This window comes from Rhinolophus sinicus, chromosome 8 (assembly GCF_057876585.1).
Source record: "Rhinolophus sinicus isolate RSI-liver-muscle chromosome 8, RSI-T2T, whole genome shotgun sequence".
Taxonomy (NCBI): domain Eukaryota; kingdom Metazoa; phylum Chordata; class Mammalia; order Chiroptera; family Rhinolophidae; genus Rhinolophus; species Rhinolophus sinicus.
Genome location: NC_142508.1, coordinates 986,415 through 1,002,022, shown reverse-complemented (window position 1 = coordinate 1,002,022; position 15,608 = coordinate 986,415).

Sequence of the window (15,608 nt, the reverse complement as noted above, 5' to 3'; positions counted from 1 at the left end):
TCACTGCAGACTCGGTTTTGTCTCAAACAGCTGATAGCCCCCAGGGAAGTCAGCAGGCCCAGGGGACGGGGCATGTGTCCTGGTCCCAACTGCATGGGTCTCGCTGGGCCTTGGGAGCCAGCTGTGCAAAGCCTAAGGGCAGAGGCTGTCTGATGGAGAAAAGGTTTTGATGGGAGAACCGCCTTGAAAACTCCCAGAAAGGAGCACAGAGCTTTGGAAAGTGGTGCTGAACTTGCCCTTTTTACATTCACTTTTTTAAAACTATACTTTCTAAGGAGGGAAAAGATGGAAATGGTGAGGCACTGCATTTAAGAATCTGGGCTTTCTCCCCTAGTGTTCAGATCCCTCTCTGGGAGCCCCAGGGCCGGATTCTCTACACGGGCATGAACACTTGTTTATTACACCTTGAGCTCTGTTCTGCCACTTGATATCCTTACTTAACAGTAGGTCTTGGCTCTCATACCAGCCCCTGTACCGATCTGCTCCACTCTTTTCACCTGGGCTTGATTAGTAGCCAACTGACTAGTACTTGCCACATTATTTAATGTCCTATGTGGACTCTCAGATTATTGGAGGCAGGTGGGCCCCGTGGAAGTTTCCTGTCATCTGCCCAGAGGAGGCTGAAGCCACCCAGACGCATTTGGGAAAGGCTGCCCTGGACCCAGCCCCATCAAAGCAAAGGGCTCCTAGAGGCCCCTGGAAGGGAAGACTGCTGTAGGAACCTTGGAGAATGCCCAACAGACCCACTGAGGGTAAAGTCAGCAATGGCTGGGCGGGGCCTCGGGGACTCTCCCAGGCCACATGCTGGGAACTGGGCGCAGGAGGGAGCAGGTGGAGGCAAGAGGGGCAGCAGGCGGGGGGTCCCGTGAGAGTGTCTCCTCGTCCCCACACTGGGGTGTCCTGGTTACTCCCAAATGTCTGTTTTTCCAGATGGACTTTGAATCCTTTGTCATTACCTCCCAACCCCCAAATCCTCTTGGCATTTGGTTGGAATTCTGTTGGGGAAAACCGACATTTTTACAGCATTTGAGTCTTACTGTCTTTATACATATTTGAGTGAACCGACATCTTTTCATCTCTTGGCTCTTGGGCGGACAAAACAGGAAGTTTTCTGGGAATAGGGTTCCTCCCTGTCTAGTCTTCTCTGCCACGGGGCACACCACGCTCATGGTGGCAGCCTGGATGTCTATGCAGAGTCCTGGTAATGGCGATGGTGACACGCCACAAAAAAGTACCAGCCCCAGGTGGCGGCTAAAAACTCCCAGGCACAAAGCAGGTCCCTGTGCCAAGTATTACAGGGCAGAAAGCTGATCTAGGCGATTCATAAACCATGACAGAAACGTCTTGTCACCTTTACGCAGCCCTGAGCTGTGGCATTCCTGAGCATCCTGCTGGTAATGTCCCTCTTTCACAGCATTTTTAAGCCAATTCTCAAGTGAGTGTCATAAAGTCACTCTTGTCCAAGAAGTCAGCTCAATAATGTCCACGACATACACATTAAAAGCAAGATGGAAAATGCCGTTGGCATGCCCCGCCATGCCTTGTCACTGGCGTGGGAGTTCATTAGCCAGTCGTTAGGACGCGACGACCCTGGGGGCTGAGTGAAGAACCACTGGCCAGTTGTAGGTGGACATGTTGGCTTTGGGGAAACTGATCTAGGAGGACAGAGAAACTACTCCATCTGTGCAGGACTCACTGATTTCTAAGTTTGTCTTCTGGGAAGGTTTCTAGGACTAACATCCAGACAGACACACGAACAAAACAGCCCGAGTGCTTAGTGTTGCTTTGTGTTTGAATGTGATGGCAGGCGCGACAGAAGTCCTTGCTGTCATCATCTTTGTGTGTGTGTGACGTGTCTGTTCAGGAGCAATTCTCTAGAGGCAGGGACGGCCTCTGGAAAGGCATTTTGTAGCCAAGGACTAAGAGGTCACAGTGACAGACTCAGAGAAATGCCTCCTCGGGAAATCTTCAAGTGCGTGAATCGGCCCTAACTATCCACTTAGAAATCCAGCACGAGAACCACACACAGGCCTGGCCTGGAAAACGCAGCCTGCAGAAAACCCTTTAGTGGCGCCGTCACATTTGTCTGGTGTGAGCAGTGTGCAGGCCTGCAGCGTTAAAGAAACGGCAACAGAGGGTTGGGCACCCTCTTCCCTCACTCCTGGACCTGCGCCCTAAGAAGCCGCCTCCACCGGTCCTGCTGCTTGTCCTACCTAGGAACGGGGACGTTCTGAGGGTGCTGCCTGGCTGCACTGTGAGCCCTGGTGGAGCTAGGGGGCAGCAATGGCTCGTGAGAGGCCCATGACACAACACCCCCGCCCCCTGCTGTCTGCGCAACCGCTGGGCTCAGCATGCCTGCCTTCCTGCTCCTGGGGCCTCGTCACTCCCTCCTCTTGCCCGGTCCTGGTTTGGAGCCCAGGAGCCTGTCACGAATCAGAGTACTGGCCCGTTTTGGACCAAAGGTGGTGCTGTATATCCTACTTATCTTTACACTTACCGTGTTTCCCCGAAAATAAGGCCTAACCGGAAAATAAGCCCTAGCATGATTTTTCAGGATGACATCCCCTGAACATAAGCCCTAATGGGTCTTTTGCAGCAAAAATTAAATATAAGACCCTGTCTTATTTTCAGGGAAACACAGTAGCCTTTCCTAAATCGTGGGCTTAGCCCAGATCTTAGGGTGATGTCTTCTAATGGGATCAACCAAGGATGTTACAGAAGAGGAAACAGGCTGAGAGGGGTAAGCACTCGGCAGGCATCCACTCCCCGTCCTGCCCCCGCAGGCGGCCAGGTGGCCTGGGCCTCGTTCCTCCACACCCCACAGAACCCTCCCCATGGGCACAGCACAATACACTAAAACTGGAGAATGGGCACCAACTGTAGAAGGCACTGAAGAATGTGCCTTAAAATGAGAATGTCCCCTAATTTATTATCACTGCCACATGGACCCAACATTTTTATCACTAATAATGCTTACTTTCTATATGGAATTTTGTAGCCCACAAAGCATGTTATCCGTTATTTAAATTCACAATAACCCAATGAGATAAGCTAGGGTTACCGTCCCTTTTTAACAGATGAGGAAACTGGAACATGATGAGGTTAAATAACATGCTGAGGGTTGCAGACGCAACCCCAAAGTTCAGCTCTCTGCTCTAAGTCCGAGTATTCTCTGCTGCTCCCCAGAGCTGTCCCAGGAAAGGGGGGAGGGGGGAAAGAAAGAGAGAGAAAGAAACACAGACAGCAGAGAGATGGAAATGCTGCTAAGTGATGGAGGTGGAGACTGTGCTGCCATGGGTGTAGACGCAGGTACATGGTTAGACAGAGAGGCAAAAAAATGCCCCTTTCAGCTGGCCGAATTATAAACTCTAACATGCAGCCAGGAAGCCCCAGGTCTAGTGTCTCCAGCCCCTGGCCACCCCATTGGTCCACAAAGGTCTTCTTTAAGGCAGACGGTGCCATAGATACGGTCTCTGCCAGGCTGCCGGGTTCTGTGGTTGCCAGTTCCATGTACTGGAATGAACGACAAAGCCACGTTCTCTTGGTCATCAAAATCAGCTTACTATATATTTAGGATTTTTGTAGCTGTCTGGGATATTCGTTTATGAACAGTCCTACTTTGTCGTTATATACATGAGGATAAAAGGTGAAACTCAAAGAAAACATTGAATAGTAAAAATATTTCTTATAATTTTTACTGTTATAAAATTAAATTATAATTTACGAGCTCCAATGCATCCCTAACTGTGGTAGATTTTAAGGTAATTATGTGTCTCTTCAGTAATGTATTTGCTATCAACTTATAACATAAAAGGATTGCTTGTGAATTCAAGATTATTTTTAGATTTATAGCCCTTTCAAGGGAAAGGGGGTTTTCAGAAGTACTTCCGATTTCCAACGTCTGGTGAATCTTCCATTCACCATCAATAATACCACCTCCAGAAATCCTCCTTCATATAAATCCAGCCTGACATTCCCATAATGCACAGTGACGAGGAGAGCTCTCAGGACGAGAGGTGGTATCTGTGAATTATATCAGGCCAGCGTGCGGAAAACAAGTCACCCTGCAGTTTATGAATTCTGCTGCTCCTGGAACATGTTCCAGTTTTCTAAAGAGATGTGGGTGTTTTTATATTCATTGGATGTCTTGATAAATGTCTATTGTGGACATGGTGAAAACTGCTGATCTGAAAACACACCTTTGTTGTCATTCTCTCTGCGTACCTCGAACGTTTAGTACTCACATGATCAGAATGGTGTGGCTGTAGTCCCAGCCCATGGTCAGTCTCGGGGTTGTTGGACTTTTCCAGCATAGACGGTCGATGGCATCGGCTGACACCGCGGAGTCTGGCTGTCCCTGCAGCCCTGCTGGGAGCTTCGGTGTCATGGACCTTGCCACTGACAGCTGCGTTCACTGTCCAGGGACAGCTTGGAGGGGACCTGGGGAGGCAGGTGAAGATGTTACAGAACATAGGGTTATGTTGTCTCATTAAATGAGGCATTATTTTTTAACGCCACTTAATCACGTTCTGAAGTTAGATCATTGGAGAGAAAGCACACATTATTCTTTTTCTGAAAGATTTGTTTCAGAAGCATTAGAAACCCAAGTGGGAATAAATCAGATTAATTTTCAAAATTAGGAGGGATAAGGTTTATCTGAAATCATGGATGTTCTCTTCTAATTAAATGCAAATGTGGTTAATACCTCGTAGGCGTGTGACAATAGTAAACAATGGACTGGGGAGAGGGGACGCATACCTGTGATCCCTGTGAATAATTAGACTGCTCCACTTACAACGCATAATGTCTAACACTGTACAAATTCCCACTTTCTACTTCTGTCTCATTAGCAAAAATAAATAGGTTTGTGTTGGACTAACGCAAGAATTCAGAATGGTTCAAGGACACACGGAAGGGGGTGCAGGGTGGCTGGCAGGGGTTTATCCAGCTTGGTTCTCCTCTTCCCAGAAACAGGCTGAGGAAAACCATTAGATTAGGCGCTCGAAGTTATACTTCTGGTTGTCAGCTGAGGGGCAGGGACAGGAATCAGTTCTCTGAAGTGCCCCGGGACATGGCAAAGAACTTATTTCTGCCTCTCTGAAGGTGAGGGATGAGGCTTCAACGAGATGATGGCAGTGGTCAACATGAACGTGGCCATAGACCCAGCCAGCATCATCCTGCAGACGTTCACACAGCCTACTCTCCTCATTGTGTTTACAGAACCTAAAAGGACATTATACCACTTGGTAATGACCACAAATAAGAGGAGAACCGAGCTTGTACTGTGGACAACAGTCAGACTTGCTGGATCCAGCGCCGTGTCCTGATGCACACCGGGAGGCCAGCCAGCCCCCTTCCCTGGAGTCATGGCTCCCCAGGCAGCCTTTAATGGCGTTTGCACTTCCCGCGCAGCCTGCCCACAGGAAAACAACCACCTGCTCCTGTGACCATCTCACTGTGCATTAAATACACCAACAGTCTGTTTTCATCACCACTCTCATGAACTTGGCTAGTGTGTTCTGTCCTAGAACTGATCTGCTCTAGGTCCTCAGCTGAAATCGAGTTTCTGAACCTGGGAAGCTCAGGGCCAGAGCCTGAACTGTGAAAAAAATGACAGAGTTAATGAATCTGACCCTGGGAGTCCCTTCCCGGGAAGAGGTATCCCCTTGACTGAGCCTCTAAGCATTCTCACACAGGTCAGGTGAAGGCTAGAGGGGGAAAGACGCCCTGCTGGGGTTTCATTTGCCTCCCCCAGATAATCCTGGAGACGCACAGGAAGCCTGGGTCCCTGCTGCCCTCCCTGGACCGTCACTGGGTGAAATCTGCCAGCTAGCGACAGAGTCCTGAAGCCCAATGTACCCCCTACCTTCTACCACCACCATTTTTTTTTTAGCTTTAAAGCACATTGTCATACTATACGTGACTCTGTATCTCTTTGAACACAGAGGTAATGCCACAAATAAAGTACTAAATGGGAGAGTTTCAGAGAAAAAAATGGAACCCAGAATATTCTGGGCCACTTAAGCTCTTCTGGAAAAGTGGAAGGGACAACCATGGAAGTATATTAATATTTATTATATATTGTGTTTAGACCACATTTTAGAAGGTCAAGTTTGTATGTGATTGTGAGATGTATATAAATGGAGGAATTATTATAATTCTATCATAATTTACTACTGGACCAAAATAAACTAATAAGATAAATAAATACAGCTGCTCATGGCCAGTTGACTAATATGACCTGAATAGAAATAAAATATTGAGTGAGCTGCAGAGGCCAAGTTTAAACTAGATTAGCCACAGAATCTCAGTGTGCTGTTTCAATATAATTAACGTGATGATTTAATGTGTTTTTAGCTCAGAATCGTTGTGAGAGGTTTTTTTTTTTTTTGTAATAACGTAGAAATGAATACACACCCGTCCAAGCTGCAGAGGAATAAAAGGTTGTAATATTTTTGAGTTCTCTTGGCAGCGTAATCCATTCTCATCAATCTCGCACTCTGCAGGAGGACATGGCTGTTTTCCTCGCAGTCATTCACGGCCATTATTTAATGTAGGGTAACGGCCACAGTCTTCATTAATATATTAACCTATGGCTCAAAAAGGCCTTGCAGTAAACCAAGTGACGACTCCTCCTGATGGGTTTATATCATCGGGCTTGGACATGCTACCCATTGGAAACACTGACCTCAGGGATAAGCGTAGTGTTACTAACCCGCTGAGGAGGGCCAGCGAGGAAGAGGAAGGCAAGAACCAGCTCACGGGAGACACAAGTGCTTCACGAGGGACTCGTTAAAAACATATCTGTAGATCACATGTTGTAAAATGGGACAAATAATGAACGTGTTAGACGAAAAAAGTGCGCACAGAATAAGCACATGGAATGAGCTCTGACCGGCGCTACATTCTGCACTGAGGTGTGCCCTGGCCTGACCCCTGAACACCAGCCCTCCGATGCCCCCTGGAAACCCACGGCCGGGTTGTCACTGGCCCGGGCTCCTGGTCCGACGACAGGAAATCACGGTGCTTATGGAAGCCTAACTGGGCTGGTGAGCATATGACCGTGGGTTCTTTCTCTACGTCCACATCAGTCACAGTGCAAGGTTCATGACATAAGCCCGTGGGTCTCCCACCCACTCACCCTCAAGTGCAGCCTGACAGCAAACACAGATCCCACGCTCAGCACGCCCTTGCCTCTTCCTGAGCTTGAAAGTCAACAAAGGACGACCAGGTGTTTCTGGGAAACCAGAAATATGAATAAGAAAGAGCAAGACAAACAAGAAACAGAGAATCAAGAAGCCATATGTAGCTATGACCCCATATCAATTAAAAACATGTCACGTGTTTGTAAGCACACCCACATACGTGTGCATATGTGTGTGCGTTTCTGCAAACAGGTGCACCCAGATAGTAACAGTGTGAATCCCCAGGTGTCAGGAGTGATTTTTTTCATCGCTGCATGTTTCATGTTTCCATTTCCATTTTCCAAATCCATCTTCCAATTACATAAATGTATAATGCTTCTGAAATTGTAAGAAATCAATTTTTTCAAAAAAGGAACAAATTAAAACAGTATTTTAAAAACGTACTGTTTTTCAAAAAGTGATCTGAGATATTGCAGGAAACAGAACACAACTTTAAACAAGAATCTAGTGTCCTCAGAGATACTGGGGAAACAATGCATTCGTAAAACAAGGATGACATGAAAAAGGAAACATGAGGAAAAGAAACCTCAAGAAGAATGCTGACATTGAAAATAAATCAATAGAAACGTTGGAAGATACAGTTGAGAAGAAAGACAAGGAGATGAAAAATATGGGAAACCATAAAAGGATTAGAACATCAATCCCCCCAAAATCTAACATCTAACTAATAAGTGTCCCAGAAAAACAGCATAAAGAAACTGAGAGGTGAATATTATTAAAGAGATAACAGAGGAATTATCGGAACCAAAAGACACAAGTCTTCAGATTTAAAGTTCTCGACACGATAAATGAAAAAGACACACACCCTAGGATGTCATTTCAGAACACAGAAAGGGACAAGAATCAGATTGGCATCCGATTTTTTATAAACAGTGCTAGATGCTAGAAAATAATGAAGCAACGTCTTCAAATTTCCAACGGAAAAAACCATGTTTCACCTAAAATTCTGTACCCCGCCAGCCCACCAATCAACATGAAGCACTGTAACCATCCTCAAGTCCGCCCATATACAGAGAGTTTACTTCTGGATTCTTCTCCTCCATCCTGGAAGTTATTCAAGGACGTGAATCGAAGACGGAGGAGAGGGGGACACAGAGTGACATCTGCCCCTTGCACTTTAGGAAGCAGCCTGCGCTGAGGCCCGCTCTGAAGGAGCATCTGGTCCTGTCCCCGGCTGGCCACAGCCGCCCTGCGGCAAACGGCCAGAGGACAGTGATGAGCTGGGCTTTAGCACCAAAATCTGTAAGCGCGCTGCGAAGTCTGAAGCGGTTTCTGCTGGGGAGAGCAGAGTAAGATCACCTAAGTGTGCAATTTCCTGAAAGCGAGTTAATGAAGCTTAAAGGATATAAAAACTAAATTAATTTTTTAAGCTATTCATCTCCAATATCCACTGTCTAAGCTAAACTTTTTTTCTTTTTTCATGACTTCACTTTTTTAGAGCAGTTTTAGGTTTACGATAAAACTGAGAGGAAAGCACAGAGATTTCCTACATACCCTGTCCCTACCCACGCACAGCTTCCCCTACCATCAACATCACCCCCCAGATGGGACATTTGTTAACAAAGATAAACCTACAGGACACATCAAAATCACCCCAAGTCCATAATTTACATTAGGATTCACTCTTGGTGTTGTATATTCTATGGGTTTGTACAGATGTTTAACAATGTATATACCCATTATTATAAAATCATAAAGAGTAGGTTCACTGCCCTCAAAATCCTCTGTGCTCCACCCCTTCATCCCTCCCGCTTCCTCACCCACTGACCTTCTTACTGTCTCAATAGTTTCTCCTTTTCCAGGATGTCCTACAGCTGGAATCATACAGTATGTGGCCTTTTGAGATTGGCTTCTTTCACTTAGTCATATGCATTTAAGGTTCCTCCATGTCTTCTCATGGCTGATAGCTCATTTCGTTTTAGCACTGAGTAATATTCCACTGTCTGGATGGACCAGTTTGTTTATTCATCACCTCACTTCCAAATTCTGGCGATTATGAATGAGGCTGCTGTAAACTCAGGTTTTGTGTGGACATAAGTTTCAGCTCCTTTGGGTAAACACCAAGGAGCACGATTGCTGCGTCACATGGTGACAGTGTGTTTAGTTCTGTAAGAAACCACCCCTGTCTCCAAAGTGGCTGCACCCTTTGCGTCCCCACCAGCAGTGACTGAGAGTTCCTGTGGCTCCACGTCCTCGCCAGCATTTGGTGGTGTCAGTGTCCGGAATCTGGCCATTCTGATAGGTGTGGGGGGTGTCTCGTTTTAATTTGCATTTCCCTGATCACATATGATGTGGAGCATCTCTTCACGTGCCTGCTTGCCATCGGTCTTACTGGGTGAGGTGTCTGTTAAGGTCTTTGCCCATTTTTTAGTCAGGTTGTTTGTTTTCTTATTGTTGAATTTTAAGAGTTCCTTGTATATTTTGGATAATAGTCCTTTATCAAATGTGTCTTTTGCAAATATTTTCTCCTCGTCTGTGGCTTGTCTTCTAATTCTCTCGATACTATCTTTTTTAAAATTAAAGAGCTACAGCTTTTAGTTTTAATGGAGTCCAGCTTTTCAGTTAATTCTTTCATGAACCAAGTCTTTGGTGTTGGATCTAGAAAGGCATCACCATACCTGCAAGGTTTTCTTATCCAGGTGTTTACCTATGTTATCGTCTAGGACTTTTCACTTTACATGTAGGTCTGTGATCCATGGTGAGCTAATTAGGCTAAGCTTTTCACAGTATTCGTAGTACAGACAGTTCAAAATTAAAATTGATAAGGTTGACTGAGTCTCAGACAGCTAACTGCACTCCCAAGTTCTTACAGCATTACTTACAACAGCCAAGATATGGAAACAGCCTAACTATTCATCAACAGACGAACAAAGAAAGAAAATGTGATGAATACGTACAGTTGGCTATTATTCAGCCTTTAAAAAGAATATATGTTTATTCTGTTGTATGCTACATGGACGAAACCCGAGGACATCATGCCCAGTGAAATACGCCAATCACAGAATGACAAACACTACAGGACTCCACTAGATGAGGAATCTAACGCAAACTCATAGATGCAGAGAGTAGGAGGGGGCTGCCAGGACTGGGGGAGGGAGAAATATGGATGTCAAGTTCAATGGGTGTCGAGTTTCACTTACGCGAGACAATTTCTAGAGTTCTGCATATAGCACAGTACCTCCAGTTAACGATACTGAATTGTGCACTTAAAAATGAATTACGAGTGTGGATCTCACGCTAAGTCTCTCACCACAAAAAAAGGGGGAGGCATGGAGAAACTTTTGGAGGTGATGGGTAAGTTTATGACCTTCATGGTGGTGATGGTATCACAGGTGTACATATATGTCCAAACTCATCAAATTGTAGACATTAAATGTGTGTTTTATGCAGCAACTGTACTTCAATAAAGCCATTAAAAAACTAAACGAATAAGGCTATCGGACACTCATGTTGAGTTATTTTTGGAAAAGAGAGTCATAAGCTTTAGATATCCTCAGACTGGCTGTTGGTGTTCAGCAGCACTGAAGCTGTATTTTCAGCGTTTAACACCCTGATTTATATTCCTGTCCTGCGAAGTACAGCTATATCTTCCCATGGAATAGGATTGCAAAAGCACCAAAGACAAGTTATTTTTCAAAAAAGCAACTGGGAGTTTATCTCAACAGCCAACAAGTACTAGTTATGGAGCCATAGTGCTCCGTTAAGTAGAATAATTCCTGCCATTTACTGAGCAGCAGCATCAAGCCCAGCATGAAACCCTTCCATCTCTTGTCTCGTGGAAGGCCTGATAAGGACTATTTTAACAGCATCCTCTCCTATCATGAAAGAACTAAGGCTCCTGGAAATGTACACAGATGGGGCCACCAAGTGACCAACTGAGTTAACTCGTTAAACCCGCTTCCTTGGTATTATGAGTCCAGAGGCTACAGTGAACCTGACAAGTACGGCTATGTTGATGTTGGCGTTGATCTCGACACTAGTTGACCTGTGCATTTAGTGGTCTTTTTGAGGCCCTCTGGGAACATCACAGTAGTTCTGCCTTCTCCTGATGGGGGGGTGGGGGCTCCTACCTACTTAATTGTAGAGGCCCCATGACCAGATGGACCAAGACCTATTCTGAAATCTTTAGCTGTTGGGGCTGTGCACCACGGAGCAGTCTTAACATAATTAAACATGGAATTTGATGTCAGCAGGCCATCTGTACCCACTCTGATTTTCTCTGTGACATTATGATAAAGGCAAAAGGTGCATTAAAAGCTTCGCATCTATATTGAGGTCGTAAAATCTGGCCCATAGACAGTTCCTGTCTAGGGATTCATATGCCAGAAATAGATCAATAAATGCTGCGGAAAGTTCTACAGCATTTCCAACCAACTACTCTGTCAAGCACAAGTGAGCACTCACTCCCGAACCCTGCAGCGTTCCCGTAGCTCTTTATACAATTTACAATTCACTCAAATAAAATAATTTGTTTTCTATTTATTTTCTTGGGAAAATTCATCAAAAAATATTGTACTTGGTCTAACACTGGCCCAACGCACAGTAAATACCCTGCGTTAGGATAGATTGTCTCATGCAAGAATATTAATGGGAAATAAACCACATCTAAGATCGCCCTGCATGAATATAAAGCTGCCTGACAGTAAAGCTTTTCACGGAAACAGCAAAAACAAAGACAGTAACAAAAAGTAATGAGAAATCTTTTATAACTAACAAAATAGCTTAGCTTTTATCAAGAAGGTAAGTGTGCCTGTGTCGAAATGTAACTTCCTCCCCTTAATTCATGAGCATTTAGGTAATAAACATCCTGCCAATGGGGGAAGCATCTCTAGATAATACACAAGCACACCGAAAATGGGGAGAGCAGATAGAAAGGGCAGGAAGACCTAATGAAAATTAATGATGCACCTGAAACAGAGCCAGAGCGAGAAGTCACTTTATGTTACTCGGATAAAGCTTAAGAGCTGACCGGTGGGTCCCCGCCCAGCAACAAAGGTTTTTGTAGGGACTTTGGTAACTGGGGAGGAGACCGATAGCCATAACACACGCCACATTAATAAAAAAGGAGCAGTGACACCGACAAATATATTTACAGATCATTGCCTCAACTTGAGGCCCAGATGTATCACTGCTTTCAAATTTATTTATAGATCCATGTCTTAATGTGATAAACACTTGGCTTATAAACTAAAAATATTGAAAACCACAACATATAACTATGCCTTTTTTCACTTTTCTTTGCTGGGCAAGAGATGGAGGTACAGGTCTATGACCCAAGGACGTCTCCTTAGTCATCTGGTGAATAGTGTCAAGTGGTGAGCTTACCCGACAATAATGCCTAAAAAACAACAGACTGGAGGCCCTGTTGACAAGCTCAGCTAAGGCCAAGTTTTACTAGAAGCCTCTCCCACTGAAATGTCCTTCTCCAAGTGTCATGTGAGCCCTGCTTCAGCTCATTGCTGTCCGAGCTCCACCTGGGCTTTGTAGCCGCACCTGGGCCTTGCAGCCCCACCTGGGCTTTGCAGCCCCACCTGGGCCTGGCAGCTCTTGGCTCCACTGCTCCATAGACAGTTCACATACCAAAAGGAGCAGAGTGGACGTGGTGGCTCTGAAAGTTCATTTCTGCCCCAACTCAATCTAAGGCATTTGCTGAGTCATTTGTTCATTCATTTGTTCACTTGCCCAACACATACTTGAGTGCCTACTGTATGCCAGGTATGGACCCTGGGGGTGGGAGGGGAGCAATGAGCGAGCAGCTGAAGAAGACAGAGTCTGAGCTCTTCCCTTGGCACACAAAGTCCAGCGTGGGCGTCAGAGGTGACCACGGAATCCCCACAGGTGAGGGTTGGGTAGGAGTAACTAACCACCTCAGGGACACAGGGAAACTGTCTCTGAGCAAAGTAGGGGTTGGTCAGGCAGAAAACAGGACAGTGTTCCAGTCAGAGGGCACATGAGGAGTCAAGGAGTGTGAGACCCATGTGTCCTGAAAAACCCAGGATCCGTTGGGGGTGGGGCAGCTCCAGCTGGGCTGAGGTGAGTGTGAAGGGGTCTTGTATCCCAGGCAAGGCTGCCCTGCTGGTTTGCAGGCCACAGGGAGCCACTGAAAGACCTGAAGCAGGACAATGCATGGAGAGGTTTAGGCTTAGAGCCAACACTCTGGCAGCCAGGGAACTGCAGAGGACAAAGGGAGGGCCTGGCTGGGGCTGCATTGGGACTGTGGCCACAAGGACGCAAAGAAAGAGACTGGGCAGCACCCAGGTTTGACCAATGGCGGCTGGCTGGGGAAGGAAACTGAAGAAGAGGGTTTGGGTGACCTCGCAGCCAGGGCCTCCTCCTCCCAGAGCATCTTTTTGCTGACCTTTCACCTAGCAGATGGGCAAACATGAAAACCCAAGATGGGTCAGTGAAGGAGAGGGTATGGGGCACAAGCCTAACACTCAATTTGAGCACGAGCTGGCACAGCTTTTAAGGCTGGAAATGGGGCATTATGTGTTAATGAAAACAAAATATTTATACACTTTCCCTAAGCAACTTCTAGAATGCTAGCCTTGTAAAACACTTGCACAGTCCTGCAAACACACACACACACACACACACACACACACACACACACACAGAGGAATATTTGCTATAACATTTTAGTAGTGCAAAAATTATACGTTTTAAAAAGGAAACAAATATTCTCCATTAGCAGATTGGTTATGTAAATTATGCTCATAAAGCCATTGAGAAGAGTGAGGGTCCAGAATCACTGATCTGCAGATTCCAATCCTGACTCGGTAGGTCTGGGGAGCGCCTGAGACGCCACTTGCTAACAGGCATCCAGTGGCACTGCTGCCAGGACCCAGATCACTGACGGGGAACGAGACCTAAGCTGTACCACCCAGAGAACACAGAAACTGCAAACAGTGTAGCCTATTTTAGTAATAAAATCACAGTAACGCAGGTTAATATCTGCATGATAAATCTGATAAATTTGTGGAAGGAAGAGCTTATGGAGGACTTTTCCTTTCTACATTACACACAGATAACTATAATATTTCCAATTTTATGGTGAGCAAATTATTTTTGTATCAGAAAAAAATAGGGCTGGCCTGGTGGCTCAGGTGGTTGGAGTAGGGTTCGCTGAGGTCGTGGAATCAATTCCCACATGGGCCAGTGAGCTGCGCCCTCTACAGCTAAGATTGTGAACAATGGCTCCAGGGCATGGGCCAGGGAGCTGTGTTCTACACAACTAGACTGAGAAATAACGCTTAAACGAGAGTGGGGGGGAGGCAGAAGAAGGGTAAAAAAGAAAAAAAAAATTAAAGAAAAAAAATATTTTAAAATAATCAATCAATAAATTAATGCATTGAAACAAACAAACAAAAAAGCCTGTGAACCTGGGTTATGGACTGTGTCTGCCAAGTTCCTATGTTGAACCCTAGTCCCCATGGTGACAGCGTTAGGGGGTGGGGCCTTTGGGAGGTGATTGGGTCATGGGGGTGGAGCCCTCAGGATGGGATCCAAGCACGGTGGGAAAGGGACCCCTCCCTCTCCCTCTACCCTGTGAGGACACAGCCAGAAGGTAGGTGCCCCTCCAGACATAGAATCTGGTGCCTTCATCTCAGCCGTCCAGCCTCCAGAACCATAGGAGAAAACATCTGCGGGTTAAGCCATGGTTTGTGGTATTATTATAGCAGCCTGAACGGACTAAGACACTGAGTTAAAAGGTCACACTTTAAATTGTATGTCATATGACTCTTAATAGATCATTCGTGCTATTATTTTTAAAGAGCTGCCAGGCAAAGCCCCAACCAACAATTTTTCCTTGCTGGGGGACAAGTGTCTGATGCAAGAGCCTCTGTCTGCACATCGTTCCTGACCGCCTGGGTCAGCCCTGTAAGCAGCAGGACGATCCTTCCCAAATGCAGGTCAATGTAGGTCACTCCCCCCAACTCGTACCTGCTTCTCCCCTTACAGCACCGGCTTCCCGCTGCTCCCCAAACAAACACACTCCTGGCCCCTGCCAGCCTCTCCAAGCCCGTGTCTTGCAGGCACAGGCACACACAGGAACACACACACACACTTGAACACACACCTGCACACTGGACTTACGACTTGCACATTCCCTACTACACACATCAGCAGCCCCTGTGTTATCAACATTCTTTTATGTTTGCAGCCGGATGGTAGTCTCCTGTTTCCCCCGCCCAGCCCTTTCACCAGGATTGGAGAAACAGCACTTCCTCTCCATCAGCTGCCCAATGCCTGGAGAGGCCTGGGGAGAGGTCCTGAGGAAGGGTCCTTGAGAGGATCCTGGGGAGGGGACCGTAGCAGTTTGCAGGCTTGGAGGTACAGGGCTCCTCTATGTGAGAAGCAGCCAGAATAACTGCCAAAAGCCTCCTTCACATTGGGATCTGA